Source organism: Gracilinanus agilis, chromosome 6, assembly GCF_016433145.1.
Source record: "Gracilinanus agilis isolate LMUSP501 chromosome 6, AgileGrace, whole genome shotgun sequence".
Lineage (NCBI taxonomy): Eukaryota > Metazoa > Chordata > Mammalia > Didelphimorphia > Didelphidae > Gracilinanus > Gracilinanus agilis.
The window spans coordinates 182,474,555-182,499,320 of NC_058135.1; positions in this window are offsets into that span (position 1 = coordinate 182,474,555).

Consider the following 24,766-nt stretch of genomic DNA (forward strand, 5'->3'; position numbering starts at 1 on the left):
GAGTTTTAAAAATTATCTTCCTCCCATTCAAAACTGGCCAATTCCTTATCTATCTGTAATAAATATATGTATGTATATGCACAGATAGATGTAGAGACATATAAACTATATATATATGTATATATATATGTCTGTGTGTATATATATATATATGATTTTCCATCCAAATTAAATTTTTACTATAGAAAATATATTCTTTATCCATTTTCTCTTTTCTGTTCTGATGACTGCCTAAAATCCTTTGACAGAATTCATTTTGAGTCTTAAGGCAATCATTACAATATAATCCACAAACAAGAGCATCTATAATAAGGGTTCTTAAGCTAGAAACCATGACCTTGGTATAGATGGATGGATAGATGATAGATAGAACTACTTCCACATTATTGGTTTCCTTTGTTATCTTAAGTCCTTTATTTCACATTGTATTTGTGCTTTTTTAAATGTGCTGAGAAGGGAGCTATAGCTTTCAACGAACTATCAAATGGGTTCATGACACACAAAATTTTTAGAAGACATGTTTAAGAGGACCATGCTATCTGCAAGAAACCCCTCTTCAACTTGGGCTCTGCACTGAATCTCCTCCATCGCAATGACAAACACCTTTGGTGAACATTTTTCCCAGTATTTAGTCTAAATATGTCTCTTTAAATTATACTTTTTCATTCTAAAACTTCCCAAACGTTTTAATCAACTTTCTCCAGGAAAAAGGGATGTCCTATAATATTTCTAAACAAATAAATAAGACAACTGGGCAACAATAAGCTCTACTGGAAAGAAGTAGTAAGAAGTAAGCCTGCCTCCAACAATTAGAAGCCAATATTGGTAATTTATCAGAATGTGCTACATAAGGAATAAAAAGTCATAGGCAGTAACATATAATGACAATTAAGAATACATAGCCCAGTAAGAAAGATACTGTGGGATCATGAACTGGATATTTTGGTCACACCCGGGAACATAAAGGAACAACTATTAATCCACCCTTGAATATAAATGTTATATATTCAGAGATCATTTTTTATTGAAGTATCTATTTTACTGTCCCTTAAGTCTTCTTCAAAATTGATGCCATTTAAAAATTCATTATAAATTTTCTATTATTTTATCCTCAATTACTATAGTAACTTTAACTGCTTATAATGGCAATCTAATAAGGCAGTGATGAAAATTACTCCTCTGCATTTTCCTTCCGGACACATACATGCGCAGTTTACGAAAGCCTGAAACAGGGATATGGCCAATAGAGTTTTACTGCACATAATTAAGACAGTATTGCTATTACTATAATATAATCAAATGTTTTGGGAAATTGAGTTGAATTTTCAAGGAAAAAAAACAACAACCAAAAAGGAAATCAATAGTCTCCAGAAAAGATATGATGCTCATTACTACAATGAAATTTATTCATTCAACGAACTGATTTTTGATGGATTTGCAAAGAATGTCATTAATTCCACTGCCCCAAACCTGAGTGCAGAATACGGAGGATAGAGTTGATTTATCAGAAGCTACTCTGGGAATTCAGACATCAACAATACAACTTTCTTTTCCTTTGTTCTTTTCTCCTCCTACTTCAAATCAACTTCAAACATGTCTATTTTCCCTCTTGCTCTGGGAACACTTTCAAATAACTAAACACTCATCTCAAATTTCAGTACTGGATATACTGTACAAAAATATATTTTTAAACCCCAAAGATATAGATGAGTAAGTAGAAGTAAGAATGAATGAGAAAAATTGCAGCGTCCACAATAAGGGAAGAAAATATCATTAAGAGAAAAGCACTATGTAAAACAGAGACAAAAAAATCATCTCTTTGAACAATTCTTTTGATCATGTTACTATGATTTAGGTGTAGGGTTGGTGGTAACAAGCCAGATTATGCCCAACTATTAGAGAATTATTGCTGTATGAGAAGAGGATGTATTTTATTTTTATTTTCCTGAGAATTAATAAAAAATAGAAAAGTGACAGCTTGTTAGCAGAAAGGCTGAAATTCAGCCAACAAGAAGAAAAATTACCTCAATAATGCCTATTAATATTTATTAAGAAATTATTATATACTGTCTAAGCTCTGGAGGTACAGAAAAAGGTAAGTCAGTCCCTTCCCTCAAGGCATGCAAAAGTCCCAATTAAAAATTAGTTGTGCAAAAATATCTATTTATGCATATTCTCTATGTTATGTATATGAATCATTACACAAAATGTAGCTTCCTAATTTCTAGGTTTTAATACCAACTTTAATTTGTTTATAATATACAGAATACATTGCATTTTTTGTGTGTGTTTTCTACCAATGATGGTGGTTTCATCCCATACAATATTTTCTCTAGCTCAACAGGTCGGCAACCTATTTGGCCGTGAGAGCCATAAACACCTGCAGAAGGAGGAGGATGGAGGCTGAAGGTGCTGGAATATGGGGTGGGGGCTGAAGGGTCCCCCTGGGGCACATCCTGGGGCTCTGCCCAGACTGGCCAGTCGGGAGGTGGAGCCAGGTATGGCTTGAGAGCCATATGTTGCTGACCCATGCTCTAGCTGATATCTTTCAAAGCAATATCTTCATTATCCCTAACTATAAAACTGGCATTCATCAAATACCATTGACTGAAAACAACAGCAAAGATCTGTGATATGGATGGTTGGGTTAATCACATATTTTGTGAAGAAAAAACAGAATAAATCTAATCCATCTTGATACTGGTTATAACTTGGTTATAAATCCTAACCCAATGAACTAATTGGCAAATAAGAGGTTTAATCCTAACTTTAATGTATTTTTAATGTTCAGTGACATTTTTCTGCTTGTTCTCACTTTTGTTTACTTTTTGCTGCTATTTCCTCTTCTTTCTCATCAATAATATCTCTCAGTAGACATTGCAGAGGAAAATTAGAAACTGGCTTGTACATCCATAATATGCCAAGGATAGTGCCATTTTCCTGTCAAAGATTTGTATGGAAGAGGTTATCAAAAAGTAAGAAATAAGAAAAATGAGACTTATGAATACTGAAAAATGATCAGAACATCACTACTTCATATTTAGTTGCACAATAGTATTTTATTAACACTTCAACTATTATCCCAATTTCAATTCTTTTGAAAGATAGTTGGATTATCTCTAAATAAGAATAAGAAAGAAAATAAATGAAAACTGTATGGAATAATGTAACCTAGAGATAAAAAATCTCCAATATTCCTTATTTTTTATTTATACAATTAGTAGCTATATAATCCAACTCTATTTTAGTACAACCATAATCACATCAATGGGAATATCAACCTTAAGTGGTATCGTTTACAACCTAGATATGCTTTATCTTTCTGTGATATTTTTGCAAATTCTCTCCCAAATCCACCAAATTAAAGTGTATATACTTTGTCTTTTGATATCTTTAGAAGGATCCCAATGCAATGCTTTAGCATTTCATCTGATATCTTTCATTCTAGCTACATGACCCACTCATATCCTTTATATTATATTTTATATCAATTCTTGTTCTCAAAGGTATTATTTCAAAATAATCATTATTTATTGATATAGTTTGCTTTCATATGTCTTATATTTCTTGAATGGATTGAGAGCCAGGCCTAGAGATGGGAAGTTCTAAGTTCAAATCTGGTCTCAGACACTTCCTACCTGTGTGACCCTGAGCAAGTCACTTAACCCCATTACCTAGCCCTTACTGCTCTTCTGCCTTTGAACAGAGTATTGATTCTAAGATGGAAATTAAGGTTTTTAAACAAAATAAAACAACCATAATGAAAATTTTATTAAAAATACATAAAAAGTTGCAATATTCCACAACCAAGGATATCTCAATTCTTCAAAGTATACACATGGAAGACAGAAATTTTCTCATCTCAAAGCATTTCTTTCAGGACAAGCCTTTTTTTAATGTATTCTTAGCATTCAGTTTGGATTTTTTGTGGCTACTCTTCTTTTTTTTTCATATTGTTTTAGCTATTGAATTTAATGATTCTAAGCCTTTGCTTATTTCATTTTTCTTTCATTTAATGTAAGTCTTTCTATGTTTCTCTTTATCCATCATGTTCTCCATTTCTTATAGCATAAGAATATGCCATTGCATTTGTGTGTTCAAATTTGTTTAGCCATTCCTCTTTTGAAGGGCATCTTCTTTGTTTCAAGTTATTTCCTACTATGGAAAGTGTTGCCTTAACTATTTTTGGTGTATATGAAATTATTTTTAAAGACATCCTTGTAAAATACTTAGAAGGAGAATCTGTGTCAAAAAGTAGAGCCATTTTAACCATTTTACTTGCATATTTCAAAAGTACTTTCCAGAATATTTGTTAGTCCACAACTAGACTAATCCTATTTCAGTGTTTATTTATCTTTCCTGAACTCCCCTCCACATTGAGCATTCCTGTTTTGTCATCTTTTCCAATTTTCTGTTTCCTAAGGTCAAACTTAATGGTTTAAAAATTTTTAAATCTATGCTAGTGGAGTTTAAGCTATAATGCATTATATTAAAAAGGTTTTGAGGTCCTAATACCCATTGTTTAGACTCTAAGAGGTAAATTAATTTAGTCAATTCATAAATTATGTCTACTCAACATAAACACACAAGTATGTGTGTATATATATACACATATATGTGTGTATACATTTATGCATGTTTTCATATGTATATGTGCATATTTTTCTTTCTTTCATTCCTTTTTCCATACTTTGAGATCTTATCATGCACTTGGTCCTATCAATCTAATTAGCAAATGCTATTATGATTCCTTGTTTCCCTAATTTTATGTCTACTTTCAGACATAAGTATTTCCAGCAAAATGAACAACAGCAGCAACAAAAATATGGGGCTGTTGGAATACCTATTTCTGCTGAATTAAAAATGCAAAATACAGGATCCTTCACTACCAAAGGATGAATATATGTTAGAATTTCTTTTGCTCTTTAAAACACTAACTGGAGTGCCATTTTGAATGCAAAGTCTTCCATATCAGAAGTACAGAATTATACAATCTAATTTGGAAGGGTATCAAGAAACTATTGAGTCTAACCCATACATAAACACAACTTCCATAACAGAATTCCCAACAGGGGTCACCTAGTCTTTGTATAATGACTTCTTGTGAATAGAACACATTGTCAGATAACTCCAGAGAAAGTGGGCAAGTTTCCTTCTTCATGATCAAATCCTCTTAAACTAAAATTGGTATTCCTGATTAAATAATAAGATCAACACTAGAGTAAAGATTTGTGTTGGCTCATTTGCCTTCCACATGTTTGATTTTTCAAGTCTTTGTTTTTATTTTTTTAGGAATACCAGCATATAAATTTAGCAGAAAACTTAAAGAAAAGGCCAATATCTTAATGGTACCTCTTTTAGATTACAATGTAACACATGTTGTTTGTACCTAGATAATGATTTTTCTATAATAGTGAAAGCAACAATATTGATAGTATTTTGTTAGCATACCATTATATAATTTTAACTTTGCAAAGCTCTTTTATGATATTTAATTATTATTTCTAATGGTGACTGTTAGAAATGAGGAGATGGAGTCAAATAATAGCCAAATGACATTACTAATTATTTTCCTCAACTTTTAGGATACAGTTTCAGACAAAGTACAAACTTCATTCACCTCCCTGATAAACAATAAATATCAGCATTTGTGGATAATATATATAATAAATAACTGACAAAACATTAGTATATTGCTACATTTTAAATTAATATGAATCCCTCCTGTTTAAGACTTGATGAAGGATCGCTTTAAATTGCCATGAAAAATAACAAGTCATGTTGGTAGCTACAATGACATTTTTCATTTCCTTTACTTAAATTCCTCAATTGGTTTCACTGCAGTGCTATTTCAGAAATAAAATATGTATTGGAAGATTCAAATGACTGACACTATCTCTGAATATGTTTCTACAAAGCAAATGTGGCAGAGGTGTTAGCTGATAGTTACACAATTATTTTTAACCAAGATACTAAACAAAAATCATCTTTTATTGAAAGGAAAAAAATCCATATTTTTTCTACAATTTGAGTAGATTTTATTGTAGGAAATTTAAGGAGTAGAAAGCCTCTTTAGCACTTCCCAAGAATTAATGGAGAAAAAAAGAGTTCTAATGTTAAACCCATGAGGGCATACTTTATTTTATATGGACACATATATCTTACATCAACAATGTAGACATTCCCTCCAGGATGCACCTTAGATTCCATCTATACATGCCAATATTGTGTATGCTTTTTTCCCCTTTTGTTTTTTCCAATGTACTATGAGTACTTGCATACTTAAGATTTTATGCAAGCTGTGACAGGTTAAAAAGGATTTGAAAAAATTCTAAATAATAAACTATGTCTACTTCATAAGGATCAGGGTAACCTGATATGGAGATACTAATCACAAAAGGGGAAAAAAAGCATACACAATATTGGCATGCATAGATAGAATCTAAGGTGTATCCAGGGAGGGAATGTCTACATTGTTGATGTAAGATATTTGTGTCCATATAAAATAAAGTATGCCCTCATGAGTTTTATGTGTTGTTTCCCCCATTAGAATATGAGCTTCTTGAATGCAAAGGCCGACACTATTCTATTTGTATCTCCATCATTTAGCATAATGCTTTATATATAGTAACTATTTAAAATGTTTTATTCATTTATTCATTTTTGAGCTGTCTAAATGTATTGATGAGGCTCACGGGTGGCAGAGATAGAGAAGAAAACCATAAAATATGTTTGTACTGCTGTGGAAATGCTAGATTTAGAAAGAGGTTAGATAGGTGACAGGGAATAGAGGAGAGACACAGGCAGACCCAGGAAACCGGAGTGGTTTTTTTTTCTAATAGACATTGGAATATAATCATATCTGTTCTCATTCACAGATCTCTGATCTAAGGATAGGATACATTGGGAGGGTCAAACTCATCACTTTTGCAAGAGGGTATCCCCTAGATTACACTTACCAACTGTAATATATATTGGACAGCCATGTTGAAGTCAAGATGATGGACAGTTACTTGCTTAGAATGTGGAATGAACTGAGCCAGGCAGGAGCTTGGCAGGTGCCAAGGGCAGTTAAGGCTCTGGTATAAGTCAGGATTTTGAACTCACAGGGATCTCAGATTTGAGATATTGGGTTGAAGCATGGTTTGGGTAGACCTTAGATGAGCTTTATTCAACTGTCAACTAGCAACCAACTACAAATCTACTTCATCAATCTCTGTTCCTGAATTTCACTATCAAGAAGAACAACACTTTATTCAGCAGAGTAACCATGATTTTAGGTTTGGCCTGTCTGGCCCAACCAGACTGTTAGCTATCAAACCTGATAAGCAGTATTTCAAGGATTATCAATAATATCATTAGCTTTAATTAGTTAAGGACTTCCTATTCCCTTTCTCCCAGTCATTATCCTACTCCCCCTTAAGGGTTATCCAAAGGCACAGGGCTTCAGTTGGGCATAGATAACTGTACAATTCTAACAGCAGATTCATTGCCTGGCTGGTAGTCCTGGGATACTGTTATCATCTGGAGTTTGGGATTAGCAGATTCAACATATTCAGACAACATCTACTGCAGTGGGTAATCCTTTGGTTTCACTATCATATCTTAAGTGTCCCACATAGGATTTAACATTTACCATTAACCCTGCTTCAGATCCACATTACAACCTTCATATAACACAATTTGGTCTCCCAAATCTTACTTACACCCAGAAAAACAACAGCATTGCAAATATTGAAAAAAATTACTCTTCAATTTATCTAAGGAAATAAGAAACTGAAACTGAAGAAGTTAATAGACAAGAGGAAATGAGTTCTTTCACTGAGGACAAGATGAGATTTAACTCAAACCAGGAAAGAAAGAATACTTGCCTAGAAGTATATTCTAGAGTCTCAGGAATTTCAAACAAATCCAGAAACATGATGAAAGTTTGTTTGCCCCTTTTTTTAGTATATATGTGTGTGTATTTTACTTAATTATATAGTTATGTATCTTATACTTCCATGGTTTTTTTTTTTCCTTCTACTACTGTGTGGTTTCTTCCATTAATCCATCTTCCCAAAGTAGCTCTGGAATCAATTCAATAAAATCCTTAGACAGATATAGAGCATCATATTGCTCTAATTTTTTTCTCTACCAATTAGGAGTTGCTATTTTTCTTGGTGAAATGGTCAGTAGTCAAATTAACCCAGTCTTTTTTTGAAATCTGGGTTACATTAAAATAACATGCCAAGTTATGGAGTAAATATTTGAAGTAAGGACTGAAAACAAATCTATTGTGATTTTATCCCACTTTTTAAGATTTTAGCAAATTAAAATTGGAATATATGCATATGAACATATGTGTCTTTACATACAAGCATACTAAATACACACACATGTAAGTTTATGTATACATGTTTGTGCATGTGTATATAATGTTTCAACTTACATTTATATGTTGCCTTTACTAGAACTTCACTGCAGAGAAATGTCACGTGAAGTAATTTGTCTCTGAGGGCTTATAAAGCTAACAAAATATTAAATTTATAGGTAGAGCATCCTAATATGATCTATACAGCAAAACATTAAACTGTGCAATATACAGACAGTTCAGGCTAATGTGATTGAAGGAAAATATTTTTTATCCCACTTCAGCAATAGCAAAGGGGTGATAATAGGGAAGTAAGAATGGAAGGAGGAACAAAAAAAGGAGCAGATAGACAAAAGGGAGGGGGAACTGGGTAGTTGGGTAAATTGAAGAAAACACAGTTATGAACTGGGAAAGGCTGAGGAATAAGCAAGAGAAAATAAGATGGAGAGATCAGACATAAGAGAAAAGAATCTACTTGTTCAAAAATATTTTCAGCAGCTCTTTTTATAGTGACAAAAATGGAAACTGAGAAGGTATTCATCAGTAGGAGAATAGCTAAACAAGTTGTAGCATATGATTGTAATGGAAAACTATTGTGCCATGAGAAATGATGAATGGGATGATTTCAGAAAAACTTGGAAAGACTTCCATGAACTGCTGCAAAGTGAAGTAAGCAAAACCAGGAGAATAGTATATACAGTAACAGAAATATTATACAGTGATAAATTGTGAAGGTCTAAACTACTATAAGCAAAACAAGTTTCAAATATAACATGACAAAAACAAACAAATAAAAAATTGCAAACCATAGTCAAATAAGGAATTGTTAGAATCTAATTGCTGATAGGATTATGCCACCTTTCACTTTGTTTCCTTCATGAATTCTGTATTTTATATGTGATATGTGTCTTCAGTCATGACATAAGCAATATGGAAATAAACTTGTGTGAAAGCATTGATATAATTTATATAAGACTACTACTACACAGAAGGGTAGGGGAGAGAATCTGAATTGTAAAATGTCAGAAAACAATTGTCAAAAATGTTTTTACATGTAATTGAAAAAAGAAAATTCAATTAAAAACAGAAAAATATTAAAGGAGTTGGGGGATGATAGCTGCCAGATATGAAGTGTTGTGAGGAAGATTAGATTAGTTAGTGATTAAGAATTAAGGTGTATATAGCAGGAAGGAGCTGGAGCTAGGAATTCCAAGATGGAATGAAGGAGCAGGAAGAAGTGACTTGTACTCTGAGAGGGACTCCATTAGGGGTTAGCACAAACTGTGGTTAGCCCTGGGAAAACTCAGAGTAAAAGGACATCCTGCATCCTGATTTTCCCTGGGATCCTGTGTGGTAGTGGCATCTAGCAAAGAGACAAGATCAACAGTGATGTGCCAAGGGAAGAGGAGAAGTTTGAGATCTGGTGGACAGCATTTCAAGCACACCCTCCCTATTTGGTACCTGAGACCACCTTGGCTCTTGGCATCCAGAGATCATTGGTAGATTGCAGTGAGAACCCAAAAGCCATATCAGCCCTTAGCTGTGCTTAAGCCTGGCAGGTCCAGGTCTGAGGCAGTCACCCAGAGATTCCATTACAGCTCCTTGGGCCCTGTCGGTTTAGGTCACTAAGTTAGTTTAGAAATAAGTCTTCCCCTTTCCCTGTGGGTTTTGTCATTAGGTTTTAAGGTTTTAGAGTAGACATCCCTATCCCACCTTTTAGTTGTTTGTAATTAAAACCAGTTATAACCTATTACCTTGCTTTTTGGATTCAAAGCCTCTGGCCCAGGGTGACAGTTGATCAACTGTCCCTTTGTCAGTTAGGAGCAGCTTGACTGTTCTGGTCTCCATGTCCAGGACTAGTCGCTCATAAACCCCAGTGTATGTACCCACAAATCACTTAGTTTTATTATAATATCCCTGGTGTCTCCATTACCTTTACTCATCATTTTCTACAGAAGCCAATTTCCTATTTGGTGACTGACAGATTTATAGGTAGAGTAGTTACTTGGAATTATGCCAAAGATCCATGTGGTAGAACAACTTTTTAAAAATGTTTTTCAGTTTTTGTAATATAAAGTTAGTATTTTCATTCATAAAAAAATATTGTCCCTTCCATTAGAATAGGAATACCTTGAGGGCAGGTTCAAAGATCATGATTTGTACTTAGTTGTATAGCCCAAGCTCAGAAGCATGCCTGGCAGTAGTGTGAAGATAGGATTAACTCACCCTTTGCCTATTTTTAAATTAATCAACCAAAAACTTAAACACCCCTACTTAACCTAAGTAAGGGGGTTGCCAAGCCACTTACTAAAAAATGAGTGACAACCCAAAAGGAGACTGTCCTGCCCCTATGCAGTGCTAAGCAAATTGATGGACTGCAATTAGTCCCTGTAAAGTGGAGGAAAGAGGAAGTGATGTGGGAAAAAGACTATAAAAAGCCCTCAACTTCCTGTCCAAGAAGTGTTTGGCTTGGGTCTTTGGCTTCAAGCTTTGGCTTAGGACCTGGACTGGGACTTTGGCTCTTGAACTTCTTCTGGTAAAATTGCTTCTGGATCCCCTCCTTTGGAGTTCATCTTGGGTGAGTGAGTAGCTGATCCTCCTTTCCTGGCTTCTGGAGAGATTAGGTCCATAAAGGCCTTACCCTCTTGGAGGAGGCCACATGAATGGAAGCCTTCATTAATTTACTTACCATTGGGTCCTCTGGCTAAGGGTTATCAATCCCTGCCAGGGTTGCTCCAGATATCAAAGCAACATTTAGTGTGATAGATTAGACATTTTCTCTACCCTCTTCTTTACATTTCTCTACTTTCACACTTTTGACCTCTTTGTAAATAAACTACTGAAAACCATTCTGACATGAGCTATAATATTTTTTTTAATTGGTGACCACCATATTATTTTAGAATTCTCACATATTTAGTCAAACCTTAAACTTAATTCCTTACAATAGATCCTTACTAAGTGAGATCTTAAAAACAAATCTAGTGTTCCTCCTATTATACCACAAATAATTATTAATATTTAATGAATAATTAGTGATTTGCATGAGATCATACATCTGGAATTTTTTAGCATTAGAATTACGACTTGTGTCTACTATGTGCAAGGTCATTATTCTCTTTGTTACCTTCAGCTTTCCATTCCTTTCTAAATAAAGTTCAATGCAGATTTTAGATACTTCTGCAATCACTTTGTTTACTGTTTTCATGTACTTGATATTGTGATTTCATATAAAAACACATATATACATATAATTTGTAAGATTAAAATTAATATCTTATAACTCCAAGTATTATATTTTGTGAGATTTATTGATAATATCTTAAAGTAAAAGAAATAAAAGAACCAAAAATATGAAAGCATAAGAAAATAACATGTGAGTAAAATTCTCCTGCCTGGCACTCACCCAACCTCCTCAAACCATGTTCCTGTGAAAAAAGAGAGAGTGAGGAGTTACACAAAACTTATATCTTCCCTACATTAACACATACCGTGAGAAGGAACATGGGAAGCTAGGAAAGAGAGTTCTGGGTAGATAAATTCTAATTATACAATATATATTAGTATGCATGTAGTAAAAGTATAGTTTGCCTTTTGATCTTCTAAAGATATCCTATAGGTTCTATTTTGTTTTGCTAAGTTGAAAGCTATATTTTTCCCTAGCTACATTCTATGTCAACATGATTCTAAACAATGAGTAAATTGTCTAATCTCAGACGATGCAAGAATCCCATTAAGGGATAGAATAATAATAAAAGGAGAAAAAATTCCTGAAAAGATTTAGAATTAAAGTTTTAAAGAATGAAATTAGACTTCTAAAATATTGATTTAATGATTAAATAATAATCCTGGCAAAAGCAAACCACAGAACAGACAGGACATAATTTTCCAAGGAGAAGTTATCATGTGTTTAATAGTGTTAAGATGAGTGATCAGCTCTGAACAGGCTATTTATATGAACATGTACCTACCAAACAGTAGGATCATGAATAGACATTCAACATGACAGAAAGAAGAAACAAATTGGGCAAGGGAATGGCTAAATGATAGGAATAAGTCGATTAAAATCAGGCAACTGTCAATATTTAAGTTTGAGAGCAAGGCAGTGAGAAATTTCTTTAGAGGTACTATTAGGTAATATTGTTAAGGGTTTTGAAAACCAACCTGAGAATTTTGAATTCATGAAGCAGATAAAATATTTTGGGGGAAAGGAGCTAGGTAAAAAGGATAGCTTCAATTTTAATTTGGGAAAATAAAATTGTAGATAGATTGAAAGCCAGTTTTGGTATTCCATACTCTTGCAAAAAGAAGCATTACAGAAATGTGCTCAAGCTACAGTAATAGTACAGGTGAGAGTTAATAAAAGCCTAAAGTGGAAACAGAAAGGTAGAGATGCAACAAATTAGCAAAGACAATTAAAAGATAAAATAGTTCATCTTGTAGAGGTTGTAATAATACTAGTGCACCATAATATTTGTTGGTCGAGCTGCAATTTGTTCAGAAAATTCTAAAAAATAACATAATTATGCGTGTGGATGGGAACTGGCTAAAACTCTCCATATAATTTGACTCGTCTGACTCACTGACTATTGCGGTGCTAGGCATATATATAAAGAAGACCAAAGACAGAAGAAAGATCCTAAATATACAAATGTTCACCAAAAAAATTTTTTTTATTATGAAAAGAAGAAGAAATAAGTCTCTTTTGAGTAGAAATGACAAATCTAAATATAGCTAATTAATAGAAGTAGGAGTAGATAGGAAGATATAGAAATAAGAGAAGACTTAATGAACTCATGCCAAGTGAAATAAAGACAAGGCAATGAAACACAGAATGGCTACCACAATAAAACAAAGAGAACTATATAATGAATCAAAATGCTTAAAATAAATAAATAAATGAGAGAATGATTTTAAAATATACCCAAAAATTACAGGAAGAAAAATAAAACAAAACTCTAGTTTGTTTACTGTGGCACAGACACTAGTATCACAAACTTTTAACAGTTAAGTAAAATATTTCTGTGTTGTTTTCATTATCATAAGAAAATCATTATAGTTACATAATATTACATTACCTACCAACAGAATCCATATACTAAAATTAAAAAAAAATGTTTTGTCTATACTTACAGAAGAATTTAATTGCTTACTCCCATGTGTTATGAAAGAAAGCTAATAGAATTATGGCAGCTGAAAAGACCTCAGAGGTAAATAATCTAAGGCTGTCATTTTACTGATGAAGAAGCTCAGGCCTTAGGCAAAATCCATGGTTATATCTACCAAGACAAAACATGGCATTTGTAGAAATATGCTTGTTATTTTTCCATAGATTTTACATTTTATTTCAGAAAACAGAAGATGATATGGACACTGTATAACTAATCTGCTTTTTACAACTGACATATATCCACTATGACAATTTTTTTAAATAAGTCTTTTCAGGAATATTGGGGTAAGAAAGGAAGGGGAAAAGTAAGGAAGCAAGAAAGATACAAGACATACTGTGGAGGTAGAGCCTACAGGATTTTACCACTGATGGAATATTAGTAACAAGAAAAAGAAAACTCTAAAATGAATCTAAGAGATTTAAATAGGATTTTTAGGAAATGGTGATGATATTAACTAAGATAATAGAGTTAGGAGTGTGACAGATTCAATGTGCCATGTATAGTCAAAGTTTACCAGTTCTAAAAAGCTTCATTTCACATGCTGAAATTTCCACAAGCTTGTAGTAGTATATTTATCCTTTTAGCATCTGTGCATGTTTACCAACCTTCATGGCCTTTCTCTTCCATAAGTCCTATAAAAACCTAGGAAGGAATTCACTGTTCTGGATTTCTTTATAAAAGCAGATGTCATTGGGAGTTTCTTCCTCCTCTTTCCTCCTCCTCCTCCTTCTTGTTGTTCTTGTTCATTCTCTCTCTCTCTCTCTCTCTCTCTCTCTCTCTTTGTCTCTCTCTCTCTCTCTCTCTCTTTCTCTTCTCACACACACACATACATAGCGGTTCTGGAGAGAGAGAGAGAGAGAGAGAGAGAGAGAGACAGAGAGAGACAGAGAGAGACAGAGAGAGACAGAGAGAGACAGAGAGACAGAGAGACAGAGAGACAGAGACAGAGAGAGACAGACAGAGAGAGAGAGAGACAGAGAGAGAGAGAGAGAGAGACAGAGAGAGAGAGAAAGTCTAAATCTCAATTGAACAGCATTTCAATTGAACAATTATTAAATATCTACTGTGTTCAAGGAACTGAGATCCTGCTCAATTAAATTAGTCCCTACAATTAATGAGCTTCATTATTCTCCTTGACCCAGGTGTCTTATTCATATGATCCCTTTCTTTGAGAGAATGCTCATTTTATACCTTTACGTAAATCATTCAGTGCAGTTGCTCATAGATGACCAGGTTTTATGTACTCTGATTTGTGTCCGTTCCTTGATGATCTGTTTGTCTTTGCAGTTCTGTGTGGAGGTGGGGAGCCAAAAGCAGGCTTTGAGTGGGTAAGTTTACCATAAGGTTGTTCTGTGATGCCAATATAGAAATAGCACATGCCAACCAACTCTCATGAATTTTAAGTCTGTGCCTTCCATTAGAAAAAAAAGAACATTTCAAAGAGAAGTAGAATAAGTAAAATGAGTTGGTTTGCAGGAAATGATGGCAAATTTGTTTTTTTTTCAATTTGCAGTGACAACAAGAGTCACATAAAGTAGTCAAATAGGCAGTCAGAACTAGATTTGTAAGTCATTGTTTAAAAATGATGACAGAAACCCTGGGAAGGTATGAGGTTATTAAGGGAGAGAGTATAGAGAAAGAAGAGAAGAGAGTTAAGAACAGAATCTTGAAGAGTGTCTACCTTAAAGTATAAGGAAGAAAATTCAACAGAAAGAATGATCAAGATACAGAAGGAAAACCAGGGCATTTTATTTTTCTGGAAGCCAAAATAGGAAAGTTTCAAGGAGGTATTAGTCAGAGCACATTTTATAGACACGTCAAAGAAAAAAGAAATACAAACAAAAAAGGTTAGGGCAGCTAGGTAGCATAGTGGGGACTGTGGGCTGAATCTTTAGTCAGAAAGACTAATCTTGAGTTCAAATCTGTACTCAGACACTTAAGTAGCTGGGTGACTTTAGACAAGTCATTTAACTCTGTTTAACTTTTCTCATCTGTAAAATGAGTTGGATAAGGAAATGACAAACCACTCCTCTACCTTTCCCAAGAAAACCTCAAATAGGGTCACAAAGAGTCAGTTATGGCTAAAATGATTGAAAAACAAAAACGAAAGGTTAGTGGAGAAAGATGCCCATAAGATCATTGGTCATTTTTAATGCTGTATTGTCAGAGTGGTAGAAGCAGAAAACAGACTGCAATCATTTCAGGTGTGAGTTTATACATTAGAAGTGGTAGTAGAATGTTGAAAATTATTTAGATGAGGCTTGAAGTGAACGGAGGATCATAGGATTATGGATATGGTCTTAATGTAACCTCAGAGATCATCTAGTCCAACCCCTAATTTGCTGATGAAGCAACTGAAGACAAGGGAGAGATTAAGGTCACATTAGTACTAACTGTCAAAGTTTAGATTTGAAAGTAGATCTGACTTACAGAGTCAATGACTTTACATAGATTGGGCTTACAGACATAGCAAAGTCAAGAGAGGAAAACACCACCAACGACAACAAAACTTTCATAATAGAAGATATCTAAACATGTCTATAAAATGGCAAAGTATGTGAAGAATGGTCATGTTGAGTTCACCATAGCAATGGATTAAGTAATTACACCTATCTGCACCTTCATAAATTCATACCTCACTTAAATACACTAAAAAAAAAAAAAACAAAGAGTGCCTTTCTAAGTAACTAAATAACTAGGTTAAGATCACCACATTGCTTCTTCATTAGAAAACCCTGATTGTTCATTGCAAAGTAAACTATTCATTTTACAAGACAGGGAACAAATGACACTTAAGGAAAAAAATGACAGGGAAAAACTTGGCTGATTAAATTTATTGACCAGAAAAATTACTCTAGAAGAATATTCTCCAGGTCTATGAGGTTTTCATCTGATTGGGAATTGGATAACGTTTCATTCATTGCTGATTAAAATACAGCTTTGAATAAAATTGTGAAGCTAGAGGTGAATGCTCAAGAGAGTAAAACATTTATTTTGACCATTAAGACTGTCTGGCTAACAAATTGGCCCATATGTTCAGGAGGGACTGTGACAGCAGGTGTAACTTACCACACTTCATTATTTGGTTTCAATATGCTTACAACTCTGCTCGGCATTTGAGTGGCTCCTCTAGATCTATGGAAACGAAATCTATTGCCTTCATTATGTTGTAGCATATGTGCTAACCACTTCATTTTCAAGATTCCAATTCCTTGTGAATTTTTAGCAATACATTGCCAAGTAAATAAGTATTTTTACATGTTATTAGAAATGCTCGTAAAAAAAATATTGGCTTCCTTCTCTTCTGGAGAGTTCTGTCCTCTGTGGAAAGATGCTATCAATTGGATGATTTGCTGTCAGAAAATCCACTTATTTCACAGCTCCTAAACTAATTACATACTTAGCTCCAGGCAGTGAAAATTAAGTCAACATGTATTTTAGGATGTTATTGATCTTTGTATTCGCACAGAAATAATTTTCCTTATCAGATATCCCAAGAAATCACACCGAATTCTTGTGTGATTATCATATGACTATTATATATTACGATAATTGTAGAACTCCCCTGATTCATTTGCTCACTGAGGTAGGAAGATGATAACAGGTTATGCTCTCAAAGCCCCTGAAGAATGAAATGTGTATGATTAATCTCTTCCATAATTATCATAATTAACATAATGTACATTAAGATAAACATTATCATAACAAATATTCATGTTGTCAAAAAGCAACTGCATTTAATCTCAGCAACTATTGAGCCATGAAGACCAAAAGTAAGAGGACTGTATCAGAGAACCGAATGGTTTTTATATGACACATATGGCAAAAGATGACTGCTTCTGTCAATTTCATGTTTTTTCAATAAAGAAGTACTTTACTTATTTCTTGGTGAGAAGATGAGTTCGGTAGAATGATGCTAAATTCCAAAGTTGGCTTTGTGTCAGTACCCTCTTGCATGCTTGTGCTAGTGCCTCTTCATTTGTATAATTAGATGCACTCTGAAAATAACATGCCTTTTTAAGAACTCAACCTGGCTAAACTTGAAGAAAATGTTACTTACTGAAGATTGTTTGTTAAAGAAGCTAATTTTAAGGTGATTTTGACTTTTGAACCTCACATATAAAGGCACATAATGTTTTACATGGAATGCATTACATGCTAGGTATGTTAGTTACTTAGAACCTTCCAAATTTATGGATAAGAAAAACATATTCAAATGACCTAGTATCAACTATACTTTACTTTCTGGAATCTAATTTGAATACTTCTTATTGATATTTTATTCAGTAGAAAGCTATTTTCTATATTTGTTACTAGTTACATATGTGTGCATGTAATGTATATTCATGTCATCTATATTATATGTTTAATAACTATTGAAAAGATATTAATTCCTTAAAAATTAAGGCATGACACATCTCCACCTATAGTCTTATCCTGAAATTGTTTGGTTTTAACAAATTTTTTATTTAAAAATAGATAATAGGATTTTAAAATATTTTCTCACTTGGAAATTTTTTATTTCTATCTGTGATTTTCAAAGTATAGAATAAATTGTTAGTATATTTACAAATATTTTTGTCATATGACTTAAGTCATATTTTATGACTAAGGGTATTTTTATTACACATAATATATTTGGATATCAGTTACTTGGATTAGATAACTTATCTTCCTATACCAAGTATGTCTTATTTTGCTTTGTTACTCATGGGAACCCCCTCCACTGGTAAACAGTATAATCCATCATAAGTTGTGTTAGGGATAATGATAACTGTTAAGGTAAACTAATACATATCTTGTGGGTTAATTAAGAGAATAATAAAACCTGTGGGTGAACAACTCCAGGGTGGTTTGGTTAAGGAGAGGAATGGGGTAATATAGGAGAGGGAAACCACCAGCAGAATCAGTTGGGGTTATCTCAGTGGGTTCTTGTTGTCAGTCAGGTGCCAGGGCTGTCTGGGAAGGGAGAAACAAGGAAGGTCTGTAAAAGGGGTTTAATAACAAAACTAGGTGAGGGAGTGAAGGGAAGTAGAACAAACTAATACTTAGGTCTAGTGAACACTGCCAGGGAATAGAGGAGTGGTTAAAACTACTCTGAACACAAAAATCTAAGGGCAGACTGCCAATTGCAAGGTTTGGCTTGTCAGGGTTAAGGGTATCTCATGAAGATATCCTTGGCTTGTCTTAAGATGTAACAGCTGGTCCCAGGAAACTCAGTTACACAACAAAGTAAAATCCAAGTGGAAAGTGAGGGAGATGGGAATATCTATGTGTCCACCACCACAGATATATCCACTTTTCTACCTACAACTTCTCTGGTCTTGATTGAAGATCTGATTATCCAGGGATCTCAAAACTATGTAGGAAAAAGAAGTTCATGCTTGTTGTCATCCTGTCCAATGTTGGCGTTGCCTGAAAAAAAATTTTTTTCAATACATCTAAAGAAGATGAGATTAAAGCATAAAAAGTTCACTCAATTAAAAAAAGTCAATTTTATCCACCAAACATTTATTTGGTTCATAAGTTAAGCATGGAGATACTAAAGATAAACAAATAATTTAACCATATCCTATGCCAAGAGAGTGATTTAATTCTGCCTAATTTCAAGTAACTCAATTAAGCAAAAAGATCAGAACAGAGAGATGATGACAATTAGGAGCACTTATAATACTTACAAATATCAGCCCTTTTGATTCTTGTTATAACTCTATGAAGTGGGGATTATTATTATCATCATGGTATTATTATTATCAGCATTTTAAAAGGAAGAAGTTATTCCTCACGGAGATTAAGTGACTTGCCTCTGATCACATGGTTAATAAGTTTAAGAGGTGAAATCTGAACCAAGTTTTTTTGATACTATCTAGAATATTCTATCCACCATTCTTTATGGCAATGAAATGTGATAATAAAACTAGAAATTATAAAATAATTGGGTCACATTAACTAAAATTTGGGTGTTCATCTGTAAAGTGCTCACTTGGAAAGAGTTTCAACAGACTTGAAATATTAAATCCTTCCTAATTAACAGCAAAAGAAAATCACATTGTGAATCTCTGAATCACTTTGCTTGTGTTGGTAATAGGGCTGACCAAGGATAGATGGCTTTATAATTAATAGCCAAACAGTCTCTCATTTTGAAGTACATTTTAATTGAGCAATTACTGTAATAATTTAATTAAACTAAAGTGTAATTTTCTTTTCTAAGAAAGTATCTTTAGTGGTTTAGTTAAGAATAGGTATTCAAACCTTTATTTAACAATAATGTGATTTCTTTAAAAGGTTTATTTTTTTAGTTACTTTGCCCAAGACCCCGATAGCCTTAATGACTGAAGATTCTAGTATGTTTTTCATCCTCGAAGATCAAATAAAAGATCTCTGTTCGGCTTTCAAAACTCTTTATAACCTGTCCTCTTCCTACCTTTCAAGTGTTATTGAATTACTCTTTGCCACATATACTGTGCCATATACTGACACTACACTATCCTTCTTGCTTCTCTTCATAAATGGCAGTTTGTTTCCTAATTCCAGGAATTTTCCCTTTGCTGTCTCTGTAATAGGAGAGCCTTCTCTTATTGTATGTAACTCCAGAGGCTTCCATCTGGAATTTCACCTCAAAGAAATCTTTCAATCCTTCTTAATCTTACTGCCTTGCCTCTTAGATTACCTCCAGTTTATCTTATTTGTAGATAGCTGTTTGCATATTTCTCCTTCATTGGAATGTAATCTCCTTGAGAACTGGGATTTTTAAATTAATTTTCCTTGTATATCCAAGTTCATATATATAGTATCTGATGCACAAGTGCTTAATAAATGCTGGTGGCTGATTGAATAACAATTTCTAACTGATATCTGCTCATATACTAGAATGAAAGAAAAAATATCTTTTATATTATTTTATCATAGTGAATTTTGACTCCTTTATAATAAAATACTTATAAATACAAATATGAACAAAGCATATGCATAATTTATGTAATTATATTTTAGAATTACAAAAACTATTCATTAAAATATATAAAGCTGAAATGTAATATAAAATAAGAATTTTGGCCATTCATTATTAATCTACATTTCCCTAAAGTGATATAGAAGTACATTAATATGACAGCACAATTTACCAAGTTCAAGCATCTGCTTTGTCCTAACTGATTTTGAGGACTCAATCTTCCCAGGCTTCACTTTCTTCATATATAAGATGAAAATTTTGGACTCAACATTCCTCCAAATTCCAAAGAGCTCCCGACTTGCTTACCACTCCTTTATAGCTTGTCTGTTCTATGTTTATTGATAGCTATCTCATCCTTACAAACATACTGTTTAATTTCTGCTCAATTTTCAGGTATCCTCCTCTCCCCATAAGTACAGAAGGTGACCTTGCCTCTTAATTAATTTATAAATTGAGGTCATTTTGAATGAATTCCCTCAATATCTTCTCCTCTTTCTCTCCTCAATGCAGGAGAAATATCATCTCCTATTTTCTCCCTTTTTGTCTGAAAGGGAGAGGAGTCCTTAATTACTAATACTAACTAATCACTCTACTTATAACCTTGTTCCTATCACTTCTTGCCTCCTTTATAATATTGTTCTATACATTATCAATCTATCATAAATTTTCACTTTTTTTTCAACTATTTCTATCTCCTAAAAGATGATTATGTTCCTCCAATCCTATGGTCCACCTATGATCACCTCATCCTTGCCTCTTTCCCCAACCAACTTTCTTTTTAAAAAATACAGGTCTACTTTTTACCTCTCAATTTCCTGGAAATTGTCCTTTGACATGCTTACTAAGACAAATAATTCTCTCAGAAGTCATCAGTGGTTTCCTTCATACCATATCCAAAAGGTTTTATTCTTCATTTTCTTTGACTTGTCTGCAATATATGATCTGTTGTAATGTGTGAACATTATCTTCTTTATCAATCTCTCTGATCTCAGTGATATTATCTGTAATATTGGAATGATTGGGTCTGTAATGTTCTCTTCAAAGATTGCTGAGATAAACAAATCAGAAAATGAATATCAAGTTCTTCATAACCCTTAGCACTGTATGAATGTCAGCTCTTATTACTGACAACACATCTCCTCTTTCACACTTTCTCAGCTCTTGGCTTCTGAAATCCACTTTCTTCCTAGTTCTCCAACTTGTCCTTCTCTTCTTTCTAAGACTTTAATGTAGTTGATCTTCAGAGTTATGCCTTTGGTCTTCTTGTCCTCTGTCTATACTCTCTCCCTCAGAAAACGTTTTTTCTCATGCAGTTTAAACTATCACCTTTATGCTAGACTGAAACTTCAGGCCTTTATCACAGAGGCAGAACCACATCTTCAACTGCCTACAGGGTATCTTCTCCATTTTGATGTCCTATTCACAATTAATACCACCAAACTTTAGTTTCCTTTCTTGTTGCCAAAACCTGCTTTCCCTTCTAAATCCTTTCTTGAATGGCCTGACCATTTGATCAGTTTCTCATGCTTACAGTGTTGATGTTATCTTTATAATCATTTTTTCATATGGCTTTTCCTAATCTTCCCAAATCTTTATGGAATCATTGATTTAAATCTTGAAGGCAATAAAGAGTTCATCTACTCCTATACCCTTATTTTAGAGAAGAGCCCCCAAGAAATCAACTGATGTTTCCATATAGTAAGTAGAAGAATTGGTGTTAAAATCAAGGTTTTCTGGCTCCAAATACAGTACTCCTTCCATCAAAAAAGGTCACAATTGCACCTTACAAAACTCAGTTAAAATCTCCTTTATGCCCTCTTCACATATGGAAGTTACTTATATATCTGCCACATTCCTCTAGGGAATTTTTATTTCTGCATGTATAGGATCTCTGCCTAACCTAAATTTCATATCTCCCTCAGTGAGCAATGTTCTGCACACAATAGGACATTAACGAAAATTTATTAAATGAAAAGGAATCAAATTCTTTCCAGCTATGAAATTCTATTATTCTCTAAAATATATATGTATATCCTGAAATAATATAAATCATGTAAATATGCCTTAGGAAGCTAAAAAAAAAAGTCATGATTTCTATCCAGGCAAAATGATTGTTTTTCTTTTGTGTTGCTAAGAAATGTCACTACTATTCATGTTATTGAGATGACTAGAATCTTTGGGAAGAAAAATTAAAATATTTTTCCCAGAAAGAAAAGAATGAAAGGAGCAAAGAAGCATCATTTTATGAGACATTTTTTAAAAATTCCTTTACTTTTCCAGACTTGTCATTTTCTTCCTTAGAGAACATACGTGACATAGAAATAATGATGAAGTGAGTGTTCTTCACATTTACTGTAGAACAGAAGAGGTGATAGGCTGCAATTAAAGGTAGGATTGAGACTTATGCTAGCAATAGAGTAATTCAATCATTTATCCTAAAATCCAACTGATCAGAGATGAAGGATATGGACTCCAACAGTGAAAATTTGAAAATTATGCCATTGTTGTAGGCTTTTTTCTCTAATATTCTCAAAAGTCAGTATATTTTAAGTCAATGTTCATTCAAATTCTAAGAGATCATAGGCAAATCCTAAATTAACTATTTTGAGCAAAACTAGTTCTTTACCAGTGTCCATGGATAGAGGTGGCTAAGGGGTGCAGTGGATAGACACATTGGACTTAGGCGTAGGAAGATCTGATTTCAAATCTGATCTCTGTTATTCTTGGAAAGTCACAAATTCTATCTGCCCAAGTTTCTATAAAACAAGACTACAATAATGTCTATCTCTATGTTGTTTAGAGGTTCAAATGAGGTAAAATAATCCCATATTTTTTAGTAGTGTCTGGCACATAGCAGGCACAAGATAAATGCTTGCGCTCTCTTCCACCACCCCTAAAAAGGTGAGTTTTGTAGAATCCAAATGTTCTCTCCTAGAAGTCCTATCTCATCATTTTCTGAAACCACTGGTTTCTAAGGAAGCCAAGAGGTGAAATCATTCTTCTGGGGGATATAAGAAAGGAATGAATAGTCTTAGATCTGTATTACTTTGGGGCATTGGGTAACACTACCCCAGCTGGAATTCTCCTACCAGTAACTCCACAGATGTTAAATGGCAGTGCTAGGAACTCAGAACAGAATGGATTAATTTCCATTTTCAGAATATCTCTATGACTTTTAAAAAAATTTCAAATCAGGACTCATTCTCCACTGCCCTTCTTTTTACTCATGCCATCGATGGGTTCAGGCTAGCTAGCCAAACATTCTATTAATGCCAGGCTAACTGCTACTTCAGCCACTATGGTAGCATTTGTGGGGGGGAAGAAGCATTTCCTTCTCCTGCCTTTTCTGGGTCCCCAATAATCCAGACTTTTTCACAACTCCCAGGCATCAACTACTTGAAACGCCACTGCAGGCAGACATCTGGTGACACTTGTGAATATGCTCGAGGGGCATTGTAGACAGCTCCAGGTGGCTGAGAGAACTGACTGCAGCATCTGTGACTGCTTTTCTCTATGGGAATGAGGAAGATATTATTTAATGTGAGTTGGAAAAGCAGATTCTAATTCCAACACTTCCTTCACAAGGGCACCTGCTGTCTGTAATACCTTTCTCAAAGAAGTAAAAAGAACCAATATTTCATCAGTACACAGCTAGATCATCAGTGAATGACCACCTGTGCAGAAGACTTCCCAAACTGAATAACACTGGAATTTGTTTTTAAGGTATGAGTTATTATATGTTTATTTCTGACATTAAAAGGTGAAAGTGCTCCCACAAAGTCAGGTAATAAAATTGGTTCTGCCTTCCTGAAGGGGGGAAGGAAGAAAAGGTTGAGGAGAAAAGAGGAAAAATGAGCAGTGAGAAAGGAGTGTGGAATACAAAGAGAAAGCTAGCATAACAATATTTATATTTAAGACTCATTAGTAAACATTTTGAGAATATAGTTTTCACTTGTGGAAATCTGATACTCAACTCATGGTTCTCCTTTGTCCTTTCAGAGTCAAAACTAGGAATTATAATGCCTGGGAAGGAGGAGAGAGTGATGGGAAGGGAGCTAGGAGTGATCTGGGGATGAACTTCTCTGGAAAATGGAAACAATTCCTTAATCCAACCTCTGGGACATGCCTCCATCTGTGCTCCTCAGGTGTCTTTCCTATGGATAGCCAAAAGACAGATACAGATATGGCTGGAACAGAGAATGTAGATGGTACTTAAAAGAAAAAAGCTTACCTTCTGTCCTAGAAAGGATATTTTAGGTTTTAGTTCCAAGGAAGAAGAACCTGCAAGGG